This window comes from Rhinichthys klamathensis, unplaced genomic scaffold (genome assembly GCF_029890125.1).
Source record: "Rhinichthys klamathensis goyatoka isolate OS25496 unplaced genomic scaffold, OSU_Roscu_1.1 h1tg000380l_1, whole genome shotgun sequence".
Lineage (NCBI taxonomy): Eukaryota > Metazoa > Chordata > Actinopteri > Cypriniformes > Leuciscidae > Rhinichthys > Rhinichthys klamathensis.
In genome coordinates, this window is record NW_026606887.1 from 132,601 (window position 1) to 149,141 (window position 16,541).

At 37.4% G+C, this 16,541-nt stretch overlaps 1 protein-coding gene across 1 annotated transcript in view; it reads right to left on the minus strand.

Annotated features, from left to right (window-relative positions):
* The window catches only part of plppr1 (phospholipid phosphatase related 1), a 65,170-nt gene extending 49,014 nt beyond the window's left edge, over window positions 1–16,156 (minus strand). Inside the window, exon 1 of the mRNA XM_056233897.1 lies at window positions 15,942–16,156. The gene's annotated coding sequence lies outside the window, so the exon portion shown is untranslated. The remainder of the gene's footprint in view (window positions 1–15,941) is intronic.
* Window positions 16,157–16,541: the final 385 nt, after the last annotated feature.

Here is a 16,541-nt window from a genome sequence, read left to right on the forward strand (position 1 = left end):
AACAAGCTTTTTTCTTTCACTTAAATAAAATTGAGAACCGGTAGGTGTAATCCGGTGAGTATAAAGCCCAAAAGTTTGACAAAAGTAGTTACAAAAAAAAGGTAGATTTGAATAATAAAATAAAGATGGAATAACCCTTTGGTTAACTGCTAGTTGGTCAGATTAAGACACAGTCTTAACATAGTGGCTAAGTTTCTGCAACTGGGGTCAATGGTCTGGTCCTAACTGTAACTCTAAAAGGTACACTGAAAACAATCAGTGTAGGACAGGCTTTCTGGAGGGTCAATGCCCTGCAGAGTTCAGCTCCAGCCCTGATCGAACACACCTGAGCAAGCTAAACTAAATATTACTAGACAATCACAGGTATGTGAATTTGATCAGGGTTTGAGCAGTGGCCCACCACGGCCAGATTTGAGGAACCCTGGTGTGGGATTTACTACATTTTCACTCACTGCTACTTCATTTCACAAATACAAAGAAATGAAAAAATAATCTTACAGCATACATCCCAGTCACTGTGATCGGCCACCTATGGACACCCCTGTTTACCCATCTACCCACGCATGAAAGGCTTTTCCAAGTCCTGAATTGTCTCCACCCCATAATAGTCTCCAAAGAAACAACCAATCAACCAATATCCCTGGAAATAAATATGCTCTTGTCATGGAGCAGTTACATATTTCTCCATCTGCTGTTCTTGGAAAAACCGAAGCCCTGGTCACTCCTTTAGCCTGTGCCGAATTACTGCATCAATGGCAATGCAATACTAAACATCCTTTCATTCGGGCCCAGACAATGATTCATGAAACTAACACTTCCATCAAACTGGCAAAACTGGGAACAAGAGTGGAAAAATGTATTTTGGTAATACAAACAACCGCTTCTTCTGAAACAACCCACATATCCACATAAATAAAACAAATAAACCTCATCTACTAACACAATATTTTGTTACATAGTTATACATTCAAATGAACTTTTAAATGAACAATGTTCTCCCTTCTGTGTTGAAATAACACAGTATTGTTTTGCTTTGAGCAATTCCAATGTTACAGTTGTGTAGCTGCAGTGATAGCGTTACATGTACTTCTCAAACAAAATACCAATTACTAGGGATGCACAATATATCGGCCTCCATATCAGTATCGGCTAATATAAGAAAATGTGGCCAATATATTGAAGCCGATAAAAAATTGATTATTTTCCTTCAGCTGAGACACTTCAGATGCGCAGTTTTCGCCATGATGGATTTGATTTGCTTGAAATATGACTGGAATCACTTCAAAAAGGAGAATACAGTAAAGTGTAATGTGCTGTCAAATAAGCTGCATAAAATGATAATGAGAACATTATAATTGTGTGTTTGGGACATGGCTTTTAATAGAGACTTTTGTTTTTGTAGGCTCTCAAAAATTATATAAAATATGGATTTAGATTTATCGGCCAATATCGGTTATCGGCTTTCAAATATAAAGAATTATTGGTTATTTTTTTTTTTTTTTTTTTTTATTCATTTAGCTGACGCTTTTATCCAAAGCGACTTACAATTGCTATATATGTCAGAGGTCGCACGCCTCTGGAGCAACTAGGGTTTAAGTGTCTTGCTCAGGGACACATTGGTGTCTCACAGTGGATTCGAACCCGGGTCTCTCACACCAAAGGCATGTGTCTTATCCACTGCGCCATCACCACCCGATTTGTCTGGTTATCTGTATCAGCCAAAATGTGCATATCGGTGCATCCCTAGTACTAATTACCAATATACTGAACCGGTTCTGCATATAATCCTACACACAGCTGGTAGGCTATTAAAATGAGAAATGGACTATTGGTAAACAAAAACAAAAAGGACATTAATATGTTGGAAACAAATATAACCTCTCTTTTACGAACATAACAGTACTAAAAGTGGAACTTGATCATTGAAAACCCAACACAATCTCAAGTCAATTTGTAAGTATTTTACAAATTAGTGAGATTTTACCTACAACTCGAAAAAAATACGAACAAACTCAGATCGTATGATTCGCATTTCAGAGCGTATTCTTCATTCTACAGCAAGACTCACTGACAGGAAGAAAGTCCTACAAATCATATAGCCTATTCAAACAATATGTCGCCCGAGTAAGTAAGTACTGTAGGATTTTTGACTGGTGCTACATGAATACATTTCACAATACCTGGATTTTGAGAGCTTGCCAAAGAGGCCGTCTGAAATGTAAGGTAGGAGCAGAGCAGTATCCCAAGGATTTCTGCAAGTCCTGTCAAAACACAGTTGACTGGACTTGAAAGAAGATCTATGATGGCCACTTAAAATCAAAAACACACCTTCAGGAGAAGCGAAGCCCCAATAGTCCATCTTCACAAAGTACAAGCACATTGTCAGAGGCAAGGCTTGAAGTCTTACATTGCCAACAAGTTATATGTTATCTCTTGTTATATCTCTGATTGATGGAAAACACAGCTGCATTCAATCAAACAGTTCCTTAAAGGGATAGTTCACCCAAAAATAAAAAAAAGTAGCCCATGATTTACTCACACTGAAGCCATCCCAAGTGTATATGACTTTCTTCTTTCAGACGAATACAATCGGAGTTATATAAAAAAAAATGTCCTGGCTCTTCCAAGCTTTATAATGGCAGTGAATGGGTGTCTGTCTTTAGTCCATCAAAGTGCATCTATTCATGATAAAAGTGCTCCAGGGGTTAATAAAGGCCTTCTGAAGAGAAGCGATGCGTTTGTGTAAGAAAAATATCCATATTTAAAACTTTATCAACTAAAATAACTAGCTTCCAGAAGACGGCCTACGCAAGTCAACTTACGCCAAATATATCAATACTTTTCCTTGTCTTACTTTTACTTTGAAGCTCTGCTGTGTAGCTCTTTGAAGCTCTGCTTTATTTGGCAAAAAAGAACAATGCAGGGTTTTGTTTTGAAATATGCTGTGAAGCTCTGAATCACTTTATTAATAAATAATACAAATAATGATGCAGCATTATTGTATTTATATTAGGGATGCACCGATATGCATGTCGATACCGATATTAGGGCTTAAAATTATTAGGGTCTTGTTCAGGCAGCAGACAAGCGGTGTCTTAAAGGTAAGTTGCTAACTAGTTACCAGTGCGGTGGTGGCATGAGTCTGTTGAATGGTGATTTAACGCTATGTTGTCACCTGGTGAGATGCAATGCTATAAAGTAAATAAACAATGCCCCCGTCTTTTACTCACAACGAGCTTATCATACTCGTTTGCTACATTAGCTAGCTAGCCATGTTTCATACCTTGTCAGTGGAGTGGAAGCTAATGTGTGGGCCGTGTCTACACCGTGTCTGAAGAAGAGACCTCCTTACTGAAGTCAGAGGGTTGACCGGTGTCACTACAGTGACCTGGGTCGCCATTAGCAAACAATGCTGGACAAACTACATAGTTACACAATTTACAAGCATTTTATCCACGTTATACGTTCTGTAAAAAAAAAAAAAAAAAGTTAATATTGGCGGCATATCTGCGTCATATACTCTGATACCGATATATCTGCGACAGGCGGTTTAAATCCCATTTATCGGTTTAATATATCGGCCAAATTTTCTTATTGGGCCGATAATGATAACCTTAAAAATGAACATATATCGGCCGATACCGATATGGAGGCCGATATATTGTGCATCCATAATTTATATTAATTAACTGCTTTTTTCATACTTTTCAAAATGCAAAAATAAAACAAAACTGAAAACATAGAATTTGTAAAAAAAAAAATTGTCAGCATTTATGACTTCCTATGTTTGCGTGAACAAATTTATACGTAACAGATTTTTTAGGAACATAGGCTTAAAAACCAAATGGATTGTGACCCAATGCTGTGTTTAGGGGAAAAAATACTAAATATTAAAATACTAATCGAAAACAGTAAGCCAAAAGAGTGGTGTGTTCGAAAAACAGTTGGCAAGAACTTCCGCTGAGATTGTGAAGTGTCCATCAAGTGCACACTTCACAATCCCATGAGGCCACGGGACGGGATTTGTGAATGGCAGTGAAGTGACAACTGATGCTGGTTGGTCACATGATAAGGGGAACATGGTGGATGTAGTACAAATGTTAGTCCTTGTCTCATGTCTTGAACCACTTTTGTCAATAGCTTTCTTCTATATGCTGCAGGTTCGTTTTTGAAGAACTAATTTCATACATTTTATAGGTATTTATTCATTAGACCCCAAAGTGTCTAAAGGCAATTTTTTTTTCATTTTAAGTGTAACTAAGTTTCCATCTGTGGTCATTTGGTGCTCTTCACTTGTACACCTTACTATTGTATGCTAAATGAATAAATGTATGTGTATGATGGATTTGCACTTGCCTGTGCCAAACTTGTTGCAATGATGCTATTGTAGGGTATTGTGGGTGGATGTTAGAGCATTGCTAGGTTGTTGTTTACCGGCCCAAGTCGAAAGAGTCCACCCACCAGTCTCTATCGCTTGGGGTCCTTCCTTCAGACCAAGTATATGAGTTTTTCTGCTTTATCATCCATAATGCCAACTGCTTATTATTAGAATTAGCATCAGAAACCCTCTTCAACAAGCCACACAATTTGAGCCATCACTCATGTATAACGCGCCGTTTCTAGGCATAGGCGAACGAGGCAGTTGCTAATGGGATCACCAGCTGGAGGGGGTGCCTATAAGTTCCTCAATACCCACGTTAACACATTAAAGTGGACCTATTATGCAAAAATCCTGTGTGTGTGCACAACCACCCTATAATGATTTTTTTAATCCACATAAATCATAAGCAGTGTCTCAGAACAAGCCATTTGCAGACTTTAGTTTTTGTGACGGCACATATGATTAGGCCACGCCCACAACTGCTGACAGACTCCGCCTTATTAGCATAGCTCCTCCCCTCACTGAGCTGAACACAGTCCATGTTTATCTCCTCACCAGAGCATTTAACAGCAGCATTCACCTAAGAAATGTATTCTTATTAAAGCTACTAAAGTTATTCAGTCGAGAGCAGTGATTGATTTTCAGTCTTTCTTTTGCTCTTTGATTCATATTAACAGCACATATAGCAGTAGATACTGTTATTACACTGCTTTCACTTTAATACACAGATCTAATATACACATGCGACATAACCGCCTGTGTTTATGTGAACTTTGTGTTTTTGACATATCCTTGCGTGTATTTGACAGTTTATGCGCAATAAGACGTGAAAGAGAACTTAGTTTAATACTCACGGGACGCTCCGTCTGACATCCAGCTCTCTGTGCGGACTTTAAAACGCATGCAGATAATAAACTTTCATGATAATGAAGAACTGCAATGTCGCATGAGTGCGAGTGTGACTGCGATAGAGATGATAATCAAAACCAAACAGATGTTTAAGTTTTTGGAAAAGTATCGGAGGCACGAGCTGTACAGGCTCCGCCCTCTTCTGGAAAAGGGGGCGGGGAGCAGCAGCTCATTTGCATTTAAAGATACATGCATGAAAACAGCATGTTTTTCCTTCCAATCAAAAATGATTGGAATTCATTTACAACAGGGTATAATAAACTATCTGTGAGGTATTTTGAGCTAAAACTTCACAGACACATTCTGGGGACGCCTGAGACTTATATTAAATCTTGTTAAAAGGGGTATTATATGCCCCTTTTAACATAACACAGCATTTTACACACACACAAAAAACAACAACAAAAAAAATCACCCCCATGTTAAGTACATTTAAACAGTTGAGTATTAGTATAAGATTTTTAAATGTTGTCAAAAAGACTGCGACCAGACTTCCAAATATTTAGTGTACATTGAAATTATATATTTTAAAAATGCACTTATGTGTTAAAACCCAGAACACAAAATAAATCTTTCATTCACATGTGGGGGTAAAAAAATCAAAATGTCAGTAATATACCAATATCTTTCTCATATGAAATATTTTAAATAATCATATTATCCTAATCAAGTGCATCAATCAATTGTCATCTTAGCTGTATTATATCCCATAAATTGAATTTAACTCCAAAACATTTTTAAATATACTGGGCATGCCATTAAAGCCTTGGTTTTGTTCACAGAATTATAAGTTTACTAAACTCATATCTGTATAATGAAAAAGGCATTTAATGTTATGTTAAATTAATGTATTGTCTTAATTAATGTTAAGTAATATTAATAAACAATTTAATATATTGTGAGACGAGCTAATTTAAGTTAGTGTTTTAATAAAGCATGTTTTATTGAAAAAAAATATTAGGCAACTGTTGCATTATTGAAAGTGAAAAAACACTTTCTACATTTTATATTTATTTGGGAATAAATATAGATGTATGCAAACTTTAAGATGAAAATAAAAAGTGAGAATAAAAAGAGATTATGAAATTGAAGGTCCTAAAAAGTCTTAAAAATATACCTTAAGTGGAATAACAATCTTCTTTATTATGTTAAGAGGTCTTAAACAGGAATGGCAATACAGACTATAATTTGATCATTAAACTTTAAGAGGATGCCAAGAAATTTCTTATGATCTGCTATTGATGTAATATGCCAATGTTTACTTTGTGGTGTTTATATTGTAATATGTAGCAGATAAGAGATAAGAGCAAGAGTGCACTGCATATTATTTTTAACATTTTTTGATAAAAAAAATAGCATAGATTTCAAGTTTATTTCAGGTTTGTTTATAATAAAAAGTCATGCATTATGCATAAATATTTTTTTCTCCTGGTTATTATTGGTATTTTGGTGGCTCAATAACCTATATCTGGCATTTAATTCATTATATATGCATTTAATAGGCTGAGACTAAGAACATGATTTAACACATTATTCAATATAAAGATTTTACTAGTATCGGCGAGATAATCTGTGTGCGTGTGCTTGTGCGTGTGTGTGTGTGTGTGTGTGTGTGTGTGTGTGTGTGTGTTTGTATAAATATTTTAAATCCTAGTGTACTTTTTGTATTCTAGTACATTTTCATTATGCCCCTTAAAATATTTGAATGTGCTCGCCCTCTATTATCACCAATGCAATGACTGTCTAGGTTTTTCAGAACCGTAAAAATACCGTATAAGACAAACTAGCTGTTTGCAAGACATCTGCATGAATGTGTAGGAAATCCTCCAGAACTATGTTGATGTCAGATAAAGCCCTCTGGCTGTGTCCATCCCAGCCAACGCAGCATCTGTCCAGCTCATTGTATACTGTATCTGAGCCTGTGATCCAAGCACTGTCCCGAGGGACAAGCTGTGACATTTCTCCAGCACAAACGTCTCTCTGACTGCCATCAGTGTAATGTGATACCAGTCAGAAGCCACTAATGTACTGGGGGTTCATGAGGCCCAGCTCCGATAAACGATGAAGCACCAACTGGTACACAAACTACACAACATAGAAAGCTGCCTCCTGTCCACGGTTGAAGTGGAGCGCTCCTCATAGGCACAGACTCTTTAGAAAAACTCAATTAGTTCTCCTCATGTGCGTTAGATGCTATTGATTTCAACAAAGATACAAGTGTTAGCATGTTGCTAAGCTAACGGCTCAAAACTCTAAGCTTAAAGTTGGCATGAAATGTAAATTCCTCCATTTTCTAAATGCATCTTAGGCTGCATTTACATTATATGGCTCAAGTGACCCAATTCTCCCATATGGCACAGATGGGATATGACCCACGAACGTGTAAGCAGAAAAAAAAAAAAACATGGATTCCGGTATTCTCAGAATGGTTTCAGGCCTCAGTCATATGAGGAAATAAATATGATTTGAATCAGATACTAATTTATTTTCGTCTGCCATGTAAGCAGACAGATCAGATATTCCTGTCAATGCGAGTCGTTTAATACGTCATTGAAGAAGCGATAGTGACAAATGACGTCAACTCTTTGTTGTCAAAAGTACCTGCTTCGGTACCAAGTCGGTACTGAAATCTAAAAAATGTGACGATACAAGCATTTCCCTCTATGAATTCGTTCAACAGCGCTCAAAATGCTAAACACCTCTGATTGGCCATCGTTTTCACAAGCTCAACATATATGTCTCTGATTGGCCATCGTCTTCACGAGCTCAACATATGTGTCTGTGATTGGCCATCGTTTTCACAAGCTCAACATATATGTCTGTGATTGGCCATCGTGTTCACGTGCTCAACATATATGTCTGTGATTGACTACCTTGGGTTGTTTATAGTCTAAGTCTTTATAGCTACTGGAAAAAAGCTATACCGTAACCTGGTAGTTCTTGTTTTAACCAGACTGTAACGCCTTCCAGAAGGTAAAAGTCTGAAAAGTGTATTGTGTAAATGCAGATATCAGATATGGTCAGGGCCGCATTAATGCATGGTGATGCCGTAAAAAAAAATTATAACCACATTTTATAATGAGTTGATGGTCTCTTTAAAATGACGCTTTATCGCTTTGAATGCATGTGTCCAGAGAAGTGTCAAGATGAACTCCGTCTAGCAACTCACAGGTATCGCACACCGGACACGTTCAGTTCAAGACCGCAGTCCACATCTAATCACAAAACATTCATTTCAAGAAGTGGTGTCATTATAAGTAGTTCTGTGTTGAGACAGCACAATCTATATTATTATCTTTCTATATGAAGCATAACTTCATTCATGAAGCCACAGACAGACAGACGTTAAAAGATGCACAATCTTCATTATTTTGCAGGAATAAATGCGATTAACAAAACCAAAGGCTGATAATTTGCGACTTGTGATTAAGAAGATTGAGTGAATGTAGATAATAGTTCTGTGGATAAAGGGGCCCTCAAGAGCCCAAAGGCCTCCGATATGGCCCTGGATATGGGTCACTTTTACAAGGTGACAGCTGGTCATCCAAAAAAAAAAATCAGATAGTCAACAAACGGATTTGGGCATCAAGACCTGCAGTGTAAATGCGGCCTTAAGGATCTTATCATCCATCATATTGTTTTTTTTTACTTTTTTGAACTTGTAATGTTTAAAATGTCATAACTCGAACTTCTGGTGAAACGGCAGACTTCTCTCGGGTGACTTATGCTGGACTTCTCCAATCATTTCGTCCACATACTGTAAACTCCGCCCCTTTCTCACAGCAAGCCCGCATTCAGATCTGCATCCAACCAATCAACAACCAAGACCCCTCCCTACTTTTTTTTTCTTCCGATAATCCGTTTCACTTGGATGTTGCCAAATTCGGAAGAAGTGATCTGTCACTAGTTCCATTACATTGCGGGTTTTTAAAACACATAGAATACAAATAATTGTATTCAATTGTATTATTGAACTATTTTATCAATATTTTTCAGAATGGTATAAATTATAATTAACATTTTTCATGTTGATACGCAAACCCTGCCCCGCAGCAGATTTCATTGGTCAACTCAATCAAGTCAACTGATTAATAAAATAATAAAAAACCTGGGTTTAACGTTTAAAAAAAAATTGAGAAAAGCTGTAAATACTGGTATTGTAAGTTCACAGTTGCACGTTGTACTTCCTCCCGTTAATACGAGTGCATCATCTGTATATCTAAAGTCTTTGACTGAAAGGGCTTGAGCTGGTTCTTGTAAAGAATCAGACAAAAGTGTGAACACACAAAGTTTCAGTAAAAAAAAATAACTTCCCAACAAAATCACCGCAATTATTATACTGTGGATAATTCTATCCAAATATTATTCAAGTCATCTGGTGAAAATTCCAGTATTTTCATATTGAAATATAGCTACAGAAAAACAAAATATCGCAAATTTTTTTTTTTTAATGGCATCCAGACCTAGGTATATGGAAATTTGGTCAAGAGACGCTCCCCTAGAAAGCAGAACAATAACGCTAATGCTGTAAGCAACACCCTGGTGACCACAGAGCAACATTATGAACCACACAGAACACCTAATAACCAGCCACAACTCTCTAGAAAGCTTTGAATGGCAAACGCCACTCACATTTCCAGGAGAAAACATTACAAACCAGTGTTAGCATGTGCATGGAGCAGCGCTCTGACATTCTGTATATTAACTGTGACACTGAATTATGTTTTTAACTCTGAAGGGTTAAGTATTCATCTAACCCGTTTTAAAAACGCCAGCGCAGAAATGAGCAAATGAAGCGCAGTCAAGCAGAGTTCAGTTTAAATGTGTTCTCTGGAACTAAAACATAAATCCAAAGAGTCTCGCGTGGATAATCCTCGCTTCAAACGAATCAAGAGCTCTGCGCTATATCCTTTTTCCAATCCACCAGCAATTAACAGACGGGGGAAAATCCATTACTGGCAGACAGGAAAGTCCGCCGTTGTTCTACCGTGATTCTCCTTCGCATTTCAACTGCTGGGTAATTAAAATCTTGACTGAGGCGTTTCCGATTAGAGAATTAACCACGGCACTCGAACAGAGTTTCAGAAAGAAACTTCAGCAGAATGAAAAGGGTCACAGCGGATCTCGGTATTCTTCATCTTCCTGTTCTCTCCATTCCGGCCGACTTCCCGTCTGACGGATATCTGACCTGGCACAGTTCTTAACGGTTTCAATTAAATGGTGCTTTTACAACTTAACAATCAAGTAGACGTCTATGTTGCTCATACCCTGCCAGGACACTTTCCAAATGAACATCTACAAATAAGCCCTTGGCAAACACAATGTGCTCAAACACAGCACTTGTCTCAGTCTCACAGATGTTCCTACTGAAGCTAGCATACATCAAGTGTGGCGCTTCATTTGCTGAACCATCAGATCTTCAGGAAAGCAGTCCCAATATTTGCTTTTCTTTTTGACTAAACAAATTACATGATATTTGCTGCGTTTTTGTGCTGTTTTGCAGAGTCCACGCAATATACAGTCCGAATAAACAAAGTATATATTCTGTACACACAATACCGTTCAAAAGTGTGGGGTCAGTAAGGGTTTTTGTCCTTTTATTCAGCAAGGATGCATTATATTGATTAAACGTGACAGAAAATACATGTTGTATGATTTCTATTTTAAATAATGCTGTTCTTTTGAACTTTCTAATCAAAGAATCTTGGAAAAATCTTTCAATGTCCACAGAAATATGAAACTTATTGATAATAAGAAATGTTTCTCGAGCATCAAATCATATTAGAGTGATTTCTGAAGGATCACGTGACACTGAAGACTGGAGTAATGATGCTTAAAACTTTAATATGTTTAAAACATATTAAAATAGAAGACAGTTATTTAAATAATAATATTTCACAATATTACCATTTTTCCAGTATTTTTCATCAAATAAATGCAGGCTTGGTGAGCAGAAAAACTTTTTCTTTTTTTCTTTAAATCTTACCGACCCCAGACCTTTGAACTGTAGTGTATCTGTAGATTTATGAATTTTTCCATTTTTAAATTCCCAGGTTTCTTCTATGACTCTGGAAACCCTAAACCAGCCTTCTGGTAGATGGAAAAACACGCTAAAGTTAACATATAATGAACTTACTAATATTGTCAAGTAATTGTGTTCTGTAGTTGTTTGAAGGTGGTGACTACGTTCAATCACATCGTAAATTAAATATATGAAAAAAAACAAGAAAACATTCATCCATTGTTCAACAAACGGGTTCGTCCCGACTCAAACTCGCACCATTGGATGATGGTGGTGGGGGGGGGGGGGGGGGGGGGATGCTGATAAATGCCAATATAAATCATATTTGTAAGCTCTCTTATCACAGAAAATTGTGACATTTCTTCACAACTGCCATGAATAATCCAGGAGCAGGAATTAGCCTCCTCTTTGACAGTTCAGGCAGTCTGAATCCGTCTATCAGACATGTGTTCTCCACATGTACAGATGTTACTAAATGAACCCCTCTGTAAGGCTTTTCCTTTTCCGCCTTCTCTTTTCCTAGACAGGCTATGCTCATCAACATCCTTTTATGTCCAGGAACTCCTATCAGGCAATCAGATTTTAGGGTTAGGGTTAGCGATGGGGCTTTGTGATTTGAGAGAATTGAAGGAATGACAGAAGATGTCCTAATTGGCAAGAATCACGGACAACGGTTGACTTACTTTTTGCTCCAAAAAGCTCAAAAACATATTTAGTATATGAGAGGTAAATAATTAAATACGGCTGTACGCACTGTGCTTCCGATTCTGCTTACCGGTTCCCAGTTTCAATTCCAATATCGTAAAAAAAAAACATTTGTTTCTTAGTCTTTTTGCAAAACAACACTGCAGCTGAATACCATGGGCAAAAATCAGCAGCTTAAAGAACAACCAACCAATAAACTAGACTATTATACATTTCAAGCATTATTTAAAGGCAAGTAAACAGTCAGTATACAATAAGAAAGAAATAGGCTAAGCAAATTAGAAATATCACAAATATATACAACTGAACTAAGTTCAGAAATTGAAATCAAATGTAAAACAACACTGCATAGTTTTCTTTTTTATAAATAAAACATAGATTAATTCATGTTTTTTAAAGTTACTCAGTCAAGATCAATGAGTGATTTTTTTCTTTTTCTTTTGTATTTTGATTCACTAATGGCCCAGGCGGCAATAGGTTTATTAGGCTGATGTCACTTTAAGAGTGTGTTCGCACTTGTAGTTCGGTTCTCTTGGTTCTTTTGGTCCGGATAAAAAAAATAAAAATAACAAATGCATTTAGTCATGGTTCCTGACAACACCGGTCACACTGGAAGGCTCAACTTCCAAAGGGATGTTCAAACTGAAAACGCTCGCTCTGCTCCGTGCCAGTGGACACACACCGTTATGAATGACCATGCGCGTTTTACTTTCGCTTTCAAATTAGCGGCAATTCGGGCACAGCACTTGCTTGAATGGTGGGCTCATTATTATTCTTAATGAAAAACAACAAATCAGAACAATGATAAACTCGCTTAAATAGGAGCTTTTACATTTTGCTTTGAAACCAGATCTTCCGCCATCGTCTTGTCAGTCGAGAGTGAGGTGAAATCTGAATCCTGCTGCAACTCTTGTTCGGATCATGCTGAATTGAGCAGATGTGTTCAGTTTTTAATTGTATGTACTCTAAGTAACTGAACAATTTTTATTACTATAAAAAAAATGATGCTGCTGTGGGCAAGTGATGTAACCAGTGTTGCGGCTGACCACCGGTAACACCCCCGGACATTTGACTGCACATCACATTTTTGGCCTTATACTGCTTTCAATCGTAATGCAATGGGACATAAATTAAGTCTTTAAATAAAAGGGTTATTGAGCAGTTTACACTGTCATATAAAATAAAAGAGCCACCACAGCGACAGGAAATAGAAATGAACACAAAACCCTGCCTAGAGCACCTCCTTACACAACACCGGCGGTGGACTTGCGCTCAGGAGTATAGCTGACGAATTCTTTCTACGCAAACAGTCACACTATGATGTCAGACTCAGCGCGTATGTTTTAAAAAACAATTTAATATATAAATAACATTTTTTTTAATAGCCCACACTTAAAATGTTTATTACTAATACATGACTAAATGTTAAACATGCTGCCGCAACCCCAACACCCCGACTTCCCGCGACCCTGACCAAGACCCATCGTTTCAGGGGTCTCTGTCCGCTTTTGTTTGGTGCGCACCAGGGTTCAACTTCGGATGGCAGCATTTATACTAATTCAAATGAACTAACAGAGCAAACACACCAGAGCTCGTTTTAACCAAACCAAACCTGCCAAGTGTGAACACACCCTTACACCTCATGCAGGATCCAATATATGCGTTTTCTTTCCCAACTGTTTATGTTCACTTAAGACAAAGCCGACTGGGTTTACGAGGATATATTATGACCATTTTGTGTGTATCCGATTCCAGAATTGGCATTGATTTTCAATTCCCAACCCTAATGGTCAGGTATGTTGGACATTTAAAGGAGTTTCTGTAACTTTTTTTTTGAACGCTTGTGCTCAGGCTATGGGCAGTCTTTTCTTATGTGTTCATTACATACAGTGTAGGCTATGATGATGAATGAAACTGCTGGTTTACACTTTAGACCAACATAAGAAAATTTTGTTTGACAAATGTAATAAAGTTAAGTTAAACATACTAGAGTAAACTAATATGATCTAAGCCAATAGGGTAATAATTGCATTTTTTTTTTTCTAAACGTTTGATAAATCTTCTCTCTGTCCATAGTCCATACATCAGATGAAATCCTGAAGGCACCCATGTACAGTAAGTACAAATAGTAGTAAAATCGTACCATGTCACAAAAAAGTCACTCTAGAATGAAACTTTTAAAAGCCAAAACAAATTTGGTTGAATAACCAACACTGAAAAAAATATTTTTGCTGCTTGTTCAAATTGCTCAGTTAAAATGAGCTAAAGCAACACAATTGCTATACATTTTGTCCTAACTTTATTTAATTGTGTTCAATCCACTTAAATATATGTAAAATTGAAGTTTACTTAAATCATTCATGTAATCCCAATACAAACGGATTGTGTTGCATTAACTGAACAGGGGTGCTTGTTAGTTCCAAGCTTGCTTTGAATATGGCTGAATCAAGAGAGAGCAAATGTTGAAATTAAGTGTTATTTTATGTGTCTTTGAGCAAGATGAGAAGAGGGGAAGCCTTGTTGATACTATAGTGTGTGTATTAATGTTCAATTATGTTGGATTTATTAAAACCCTTTAAATTACACTAGGTTACCATTGTGGAGAAGAGTGGAGCATAGGCTGTGGACTGACACTGCTAGTTTCTAAACTGCTTTGCTGAAGGAGCATTTATTGATTAGCATTTAAGATGCTAATGTGCTATTTCTAGCTAATAGTTTGTTAACTAGCTAATGCAGTCTTATATATTCAGTTGTGTGACAAAAATATTTGAAATCAAATGCCTGAATCATGTCAGACTCAGGGAGGGAGCCATATAAAATTCACTTTGAAACTACTTAATTGGGTCACTTAAAATGACTTAATTCCATGATCTTGAAGTTACATTAACAAATTATGTTTGTTTAACTTACTTGATTCATGTGGGACAGATGCACAAGATTAATTTTGTACATTTTTTTCAGTGAACTGAGACTTCATTCAGATGCCCAAACACCCATATTTTACCAATCCAATAAACACGCCTTATTTGTATCTCTATGGGTTACAATTTACTAATCCAGTATTAGGTAGCGAGAGTCAAACGGACTAAAATCCACACAAAATACATGTAATCACTTTTAATTTAATGCATTTTCAAGTTCCGTACCCCTAATTTGGGGAACCACAGCAACCAGAGACCATCCTTTAAACATGCAATGCAATGTGTTGCCCACTAATGTGAGGGTTCCCCATCATGTGACCACTTCATGTCTTCAGAATATACTACAGTCCTGCATTCTGTTCTCTGCATGCAGTAAGATCCCAAAAATTCTGCAGGAGACCCTGAATCATTACACAGATCACTAAATTCTGCAGTTCTGTCCAAAATATGTATCTGATTGAATGCATTTTCCTATGAGCTGAACCCCAAGGCTTATGTGGAGCCATCTGTGTGGCCAGCATTACTGACACCCCAGATGATAAACCATGCAAATGCATAAACATCAACTACAACGCTCGTAAATAGAGGCTTCCTATCATTTAATTCGTTTGTCAAAGCACAAAATCTTTGAAACTTCCCTACTAGTGCATTTTAAACGCGAATTCTACATAGCTGATGCATCATGCCATGAGGACAAGTGTCAATCATCATGAAGATGAAGCTCAAGAACGTATGAGAAGATCACTTGTTTCCAGCATAGCTTTCACTAGGTGTCCGAACAACCCAAGTTCTACACGATTTACTATTACACACCATTACCGCATTTTCATTCGTATTTATTTTGGATATCCAAATAAAAGGAGGTTTGAGAAATCTCGCCGTTTCCTTGCCAACAAATGTAAAACGGACACAAAATATCAGTGGACGCACGAGACAATAGCAGGTTGCAACAACTACCACATGCTTCATCATTTCACCCCTCCGACCTCCTCTAACAACTTACCGTGCGATGGGTGTATATTATTCCCCCAATTAATCCATCAGTGTTCATTTAGCCATAGATTCGGAAAACGGATATTCCATTATCTGTGTTTTCTGCCGCGTTTCTGCGAAGCTGGGTTTGGTGTTTGATTGGAGATCAGTGATTAGAGGCGATCGTGAATGCTCAAGGAGTTCACACACACACACACAAACACACACACGCACACACACAGAGAGAGAGAGAGAGAGAGACGCTGAGAATAGTGGGAGGCGGAGCCGCCCGGGAGCCCGAATGTGCCAGTCCTGCCTCATGAATATTTATGACGCAACGCGACGCTCGTCCAGTAGGGTTATCAGCGTGATGTAATTAATATTCGGAAGCCTAGCAGTAGCAGTTGTAAAATAGGGAAATTCTGGGTAGGAATTCTTTTCATTTAATTACTCGGACGGACGGTTTTAGTGAACTGGCATAAAATAATCGATTCCGAGTCATTTTTGAGAACTGTTATAGGTGCACTGTGTAATATTTAGGAGAATCTGTTGACGGAAATGCAATAGCCTATCATATACATAAATGTTTTCAGTGGTGTAAAGACATTACATAATGAACTGTTATGTTTGT